Consider the following 7,290-nt stretch of genomic DNA (forward strand, 5'->3'; position numbering starts at 1 on the left):
TTTGATAGTTTGCATGCCTTCTCCTTATTCTCCTTTCTTACAATTTACTTGGCAGTTATCACATTTTTTTTAGATGAATTTTAGATTTTACTTGCTGTTTGATATTAGCAATTGATACTAGCAGCTGATCCTATCAGCAATTTGACTTGGATTTATAGATTAATTTCATAAAAGTTTACATTTTTACAATATTACAATATCATCTTTCCATCCATGAACATGGTATATCTTTATTTATTCAGGTCTTATTTTATGCCCTTCCATAAAGTTGTATGTTTTACTTCATGTAAGTCTTGCCCATTTCTTATTATATTTATTTATGAGTGTTTAAAATTTTCCTCTGATCATTTATAATTGGCTTTTAGTGTATAAGAAGAATGATAATTTTCAGTGTATTTATTCTACCTTTCACCTCTAATTGCACATTTATTAGTACCAACAATTTTATACTTCATTCTTTGGATTTTGGGGGATATAGTAATTTTCAGCTGAAAATAGTGACAGTTTTGTCTGTCCCTTGTCAATAATTGTTTATCATATTTTCTTTTTCCTCGTTAAAAATCACATTGTCTATGTCGGCTAAGACTTCTAGGAGAGTGTCTTGTTGCTAGCTTTAACAGAAATATTTCCAATATTTTGTCATCAAACACATTGTGTGATGTAGGCCGTTTACCTTTTTATAAATCAAACACATTGTGTGATGTAGGCCATTTACCTTTTTATAAATTTTTAGGAAGGAATGTTAAGTTTTATCAAGTGTTTTTGGGACATTGTTGATGTAATACGGTTATTCTCCTGTAAGATGGTAAATTAATAGGCTTTCTATTGTTGAATGATTCTTGAATTATAGGAGTAAACTCTGGTTGTTCTCTGATGAATTATTGTCTTAATATATGACCAGATTCATTTCACTAGTGTTTTGTTTAGGGTATTTACACTGGTGTTTATAAATGAGATTGTCCTATAGCTTCTATGGAAGTAATTCTGCTAGTAGCAGTTTCTGCTCCGCTCCCCTCCTCTCTCCCTCCCCTTCCTTCTCTCCCTGCTGCTCCTCCAGTTCCCTCCTCCGCAATGCTCCCTCTCCTCCTGCGTGCTCCCTCTCCTCCTCCTCCTCCGTGCTCCCTCTCCTCCTCCTCCTCCGACTGCTCATGGAGTACCCAGGGAAGTCTGGGGGCTTACTCGTCCTCCTTTCCTTCTTTCTCCTCCCGTCCTCTTTCTCCTCTTATTCCTCATCCTTCTGCTTCTCTTTTCCCTCTGTGCTATACCTAGCAGCCCTGTCCTAGTCTCAGAGAAGGAAATGTGAAGTTTTCTGTTTTTCTGTGGTCTTGGGACGTTTATAAACACAGATATAATTTGTTCCTTTGAAGGCCTAGTAAACTATGAGCATAAAACTGGGTCTCTTCGTTTGATGTAACTAACCATTCTTTATCTTTTAAATTTCTGCTACGGTTATATTTTTTTCAGGTATTTAGCTTTTTGTTGAGTCGTATCTGATCATTTTTAAAGATAGTGATTTGTTTTCATGTAGATTTTCAAGTGAAAGATATAAAGTTGTGTATTCTGTTACAATTTCTAAGTCCCCTTAGTATCTGAGTTTATTTACCCTTTCTCAATCCTAATGTTTATTTGTATATTCTCTCTCTATTCTTATCCACACTGTCAAGTTTGTTTTCTTGGTCTTTTCAAAGAACCAGCTTTTAGTGAATCTTCCCTCACCCCCAGAGGGCAGGGGAAGGAGGATGTTCTCTTTAATTAATTTCTGCTGTTATTTTTATTAATCCCTTCTTTCTATTTTCTTTGGGTTTATTTTTATTTTTTTCCCTCAGCTTCTTGAATTGAAGGCTTAGTTCATTTGTTTTCTTTTCACTTTCTATTCATTACATTTAAGGTTATAAAATTTCTTTTGAATACTGCCTTAGCCATATCCTAAAAAAAGGTTTTTTTTTTTGTTTGTTATCACTTTGTTTTTCTTTTAATTAATGTGATTAATAGGATTTCTATGTTATGGAATCCTATTGAAGTATGGGTAGTATAGTACATGTAATATCTTTGAAATGTTTCATGGGTATATGTTTTCTTTTGTGTGTGGATATCTGTCACTACACTCATTTTTAAATTTATTGGAGAGATCTGCTTTTCCTATGACTACTTGAGGAAGATGTAGGAACAATTCCCTTGATGGATTTCTTAAAGTTGGTATTAGATTATTCCAGTTTCTGCATTATGTATTTTAAAGCTTTGTTGTTAATTGCACAGAAGCTCTAACTATGACTATGTCTTGCAGTTCTCTAACAGATGTACACCTTTTTTGACATAAAAATCCTCCATTGGCTTTTTAGTATTTTTCCTTTAAATTATATCTTTTTGATACTGATATTGCATTCCCTATTTTTATTTTGTTAATCTTGTTTCATTTGAGTTTTTTCCATTCCTATATTTTCAACCTTCATGTGTAAGCTGGTTCTCACTTAGAGTATAAAACTGGGGGAACTATGGACATAAATTTAATCTGATCCAAATATCTGAAACTTCCCTCTCTTTTATGATTCTAACCCATTAACATTTATTAAGTTTACTGACATGTGTAGTTTTGTTCCTGCCACTTTATGTTGTTACTACATTATATCAAGTTGTTGTTTTTTTTTTTAAATTTTCTCCCTTTCATTGTACGAATCAAATTTTGTGTGTTACATTTCCTTTTATTTTCTGATTTAGAAATTGTATACCTGGGATATAGTCATATAATGGTGACATTTCATTTGTTACAGTCAAATATGTGTGTGTGTGCGTGCAAATACATGTGTACATTCAGCATCCACTGTCTCCCTTCAGCAAAACTAGAAGTTTAGCAGGCTTTCACTTTTTATCTGATCTATCATCTGGGCCCAGTCCCACACCCTTCCCCCTTCCTTTCATGTTACAATGATATGTGACTTTAATTTCAGACTTTTTAAAAAAACATTATGCACTATATATTATTTAGACTTAAACATAAAATTTGCCTGATATTTGGCACACTTTAAAAATTTTGCTTTTTCTATTGTATTAATTTCTTCAGAGATATCTAAGTCCTTTTCTGTTTGAAAATGTGTTAATTTTACCTTTCACTTAATGCTATGTATAGACGTCTAGGTTCAAAATAACTTCCTCAGCCCCTGATAATATTCTTTGATTGTTTTGAGACATCTAATGTTGATGACAAGTCTGATGACAAACCAATTCTCACTCCTTTTTGGGTAAGCTGTTTAGTTTCTCTTTTCTTTCTCTTTATTTCTCTACTTTTTGTCTTTTTCTCTGAGTCTGGAAGTTTCTTTGGAAGTGACAATACATAATTTTTTTTTTCTTTAGAAAATTTCCCAGTGTCTGAGGAGTTCTTTCAAAGTTAATCGGTTTTTATTTTTTCATTCTGCAGATATTTTCTTTTTCTACTATCACCATCATATCATCATCATTATTTCTTAAACATTTATTGGCTTATTTTCTTTCTGGAAGTTCTATAAGATAGATATTAGACCTTCTGAACTGTACCTCTGTGTCTCTTAACTTTTCTCCTTCACTTTCTGTTGCTTTCTTTCATTTCTTTTTTGGCGCTACTTTCAACATTATCTTCCATGTTAGTAATATGGCCTGGACCATGTATATACATTTTTTCAGATCTTCAATTGACTTTTAAAAGAGATCTGCAGTTAAAAATTGAATTTCCAGCATCTTTATTTTTTCTTCTCTGATTACTCTGTTTCCTGGCAGTCATTTCTGTCTTAGAGGATGCAGTATTCTCTTTATTCTTTCTAAATATATTAATGAGAATTTTAAGTTCCACTTTTCCTGTTCTCTAAATTGTTTTTGTTTCTTTTGGGTTCATCTTGATCCTTCTTTTTCCGTGTTTTGAGCTTCTGTCATGTGTCTGGTGAGCATTTTGTCAAGTGACATTTATAAGAAGAGGACTAGTGACCGTGTGGGCAGCCAGCAGGTGGTTCTGTAGGCTCTGCTGGTCTGATACTCCACAGGCCTCACCATGGAGCGGGAGGGATGCTTGCTGGCTCCTTAGTGAGGAGGGCTCCAGGGCAATTGGATCCCCATGAGGATGTGCACTGGCAGAAAGGGGGAGCAGGCTGTGACTTACCTGCCTTCCTCCCCACCCTGTCCTCATCCACTTGGTGTTCATTCATTCAGTGGGAGATTCAGGGTCTTTGCCTTCCTAGCAGGGCAGCATTTCTATTTTCTTCTTCACTCTCTCAGAAATTCCTTCAAGCTCTTCTCTGCTTCTCTTCAAGCCTTAGGGCATTTTTCAGGCCAGGAGCATCGTGTCTTCATAAAGTGGTATTTGGTGCTTGGCGTTGGGGATGCAATTCTCTTCTGCTGCTGTCTTTTCCCTCAGAGTCCTGAGTTTCTCCGGATCAATTCATTTCTTTCAAGTTGTTTCCTCATAGTATGGTTGGTCTCCTCCTATCAATCTGATCCCATCTGTTTTCCATCTTCCAGGAAAACCTCAAAATTTCTGTCATGCTGACAACTTTGACAAGATGGAATCCCCAGTTTTGTTAGAGGCCTTTTGGATATCTATCAAAATGTGCATGTGGCTCTTGTTCTCTGGCCTGTTACAGTAGATTTCTGAACATTGTGTCATCCCTTCTGAAGCCTACGCAGTGTTTCAGGGGGTGATCCTTCCTGAAACGTAGGCACCATCCTCGACCTACTCACCGTGTAATTTCTCCTCTTCCCTGGAGGAGGCAGCCTTTCCTGGTAATACACGTTCATGTGTTCACATTGTGTCATGGGTGTGAATCATGGATGAGAGGAAATCCGTCTAAAGCCTTTTATTCTATTGAATCTAAATGGTGAGCACTTCTTAAATGATTGCTGAACTTAAGGGAACTATTTATCTAGTCTTCTGGAGTTTGTTGTAAAAATCCAAATATTCCAGGAGAGAAAATACTTTGAAAGTATTTATAACCTATGACTCAGTTTTCCACTCCTGGCATGAGGCCTACAGCAAGGTGTACCAGACCTACAGAATCACCAAATATCCCAGGAAAAAAAGCTTGTGTCCACTTCTTCATGAGAGTGCCTCTTCATTTGTCTACTTCTGTTATGTTTTGGAACATGGCTTTGTGCTAGGCCCTGTGGCTGGGGACTGCCAGAGGTGGGAGGTGGAGGGGCTGCTCCTCTGAGGGGGATGTGCATGGACCAACTAGGAAACTACCTGTTCCCTTCACAACCATCCCTAAAGCACCACATCTGAGAATCACCTTATCATCAAATGTATGCAATTAAAATGCTTCCATCATTGTACAGCTTATTATTATTTTAAACTAATTTCTTTCATTCTAATCCAACGAAATATATATAGCTCCCAAATTTAAAAAAAGTGTTGAAGATTGATGTCTGGTGAATGGAGGTGGGCTTCCTTTCATTTCAGCTTTCTCTTCAAAAATAACTTTTATGCTTTTCTGATTAGAAGAAAAGACACATGCCCATGAAATAACTTGGAAAATAAACAATAGATATTAGAAGACAAATAATCTCACTCCCCCCAGAGATAATTGTTGGTTAACACTTTGTTATATTTCCTTCCATTGTTTTATTTACATATATATATATATATATATATATATTTCTGTTACAGAATTGGAATCAAACTATAATCAGTTTTCTGTTTCGCTTAAAATTTTGTCTTGAACATTTTCCCATCCTCTGAAATATTTTCTGAAAACGTGATTTTCATCCACCATGTTCGTAGCAGTGTGAATTTAACTGTTCTCCCACTGTCGGACATTCAGTTCAACTCTGTTTTTTGTTGCCAGAAGTAGCATTTCAGCCCAGTTTTGTCTTCGTCACTGATAGCATTCTAGGTTTGTTCTAGGAGTGGAAAACTGAGTCATAGGTTATAAATATTTTTGAGACTTTTGATATGTAATGCCAAACTGCTTTCCAAAAAAATACTACCAACTTACAGCCTTTCCAATACTACATATAAGAATATTCTTTATCTGTTGCCAGCCGCAGATATTGTCATGAAAGACACACACATATGTACATATACACGAGTGAATGTGCATGTGTGGCCTATTTTATAGGCAGTAAATGTTGCTTCTGTTGTTCTAAATCAGATTGCACCCAAGACAGACAACATAAAGGAAACTTGGGTGAACAAGATAAGATGAGAACTGGCTGGGTAAATGAGTCCACAGTGTGAGGTCTGGGGCAGGAGGAGCAGGGCCTTCCTGGAGAAGGCGCCGTTGGCCTGGGTCCGAGAAGAAGCAATGTGTTCCCTCTCCTAATGTGCTCACATCTGGGGAGGCTTCGGTGTGAGCCCGCTCACCGCAGCTTGCCCCATCCCGCCCCATCCAAGCAGGATTCCCAACATGCCCTCTGCTCCTCGGTGTCCTTGCCAGGCGCAGAGAAGCCATCAGTGGCCCGGGGAGCTCAGTGGAGAGGAAAGAAAGCAGAGCAGAGAGGGGACAGAGTTTTCTCTGGGTGCTTCTTCTTGAGCAGAGGCCAGACTGTGCTGCTGGCCTCAACATGAGTCACAGCCTGGTCCTCGCAGAAGCTGGGCACCTAGGGTGCTGGGCACCCAGACTGCATGTGACTCTACCAGAGATGTCACGGGGAACTGCTTGTGAGTGGCTGAGAACAGAATCTGGCTTAATGCTTCTAACAAGTTAATGTTTGTGCTCATGGGCTCTGTGCACATTTAAGAATTAATTAAATCCTTTAAGGAAGTCATTTATGTTTCAGACCAGAGAAGACACTCAGGGGCCAGAGCTCCCCCAAAGAAGAAGCCCAATCACACAGCTCTGCGCCTTGGCAGGCCCCGCAAGACCAACTTTCCTGCAGTCGGATCCACAGTGCACTCAGATATCTTTAACCCGTTCTTTCCACAAGGCTCCTGGGGCGGCATATTAAACTCGAGTTATTTTCAATTTCATCTAAGGTGTCTCTATCCAATGCAGTTTCTTCAAAGTCTGCAATGTGGGATTCAAAATCTCTCAGCATCATCAAAGTCTTAGGAAAATATATTACTAGGAAGTGGAGCTGCTACTTGTGTGTTAATTACAACAAGCCCGACTGCTGCACAGATAATCTCCAGCGTCAGAAGCATCGCTCAGGCAATATCAGGAAAAACAAAATCTTTTTAAAAAACATCCTAAATTCTCTGTTTCACCCTTTGAAGAAAAAAGTGTGGTTCATTGTGCAGCTAAAACTCATCTATTTAGTTGTTTTTATAAAGATTTCACCGGTATTTGAAATGTTCCTCTCTTGAAAGAGAAAAACCAAGGTAAATTTTCA

This window comes from Capricornis sumatraensis, chromosome 20, assembly GCF_032405125.1.
Source record: "Capricornis sumatraensis isolate serow.1 chromosome 20, serow.2, whole genome shotgun sequence".
NCBI lineage: Eukaryota > Metazoa > Chordata > Mammalia > Artiodactyla > Bovidae > Capricornis > Capricornis sumatraensis.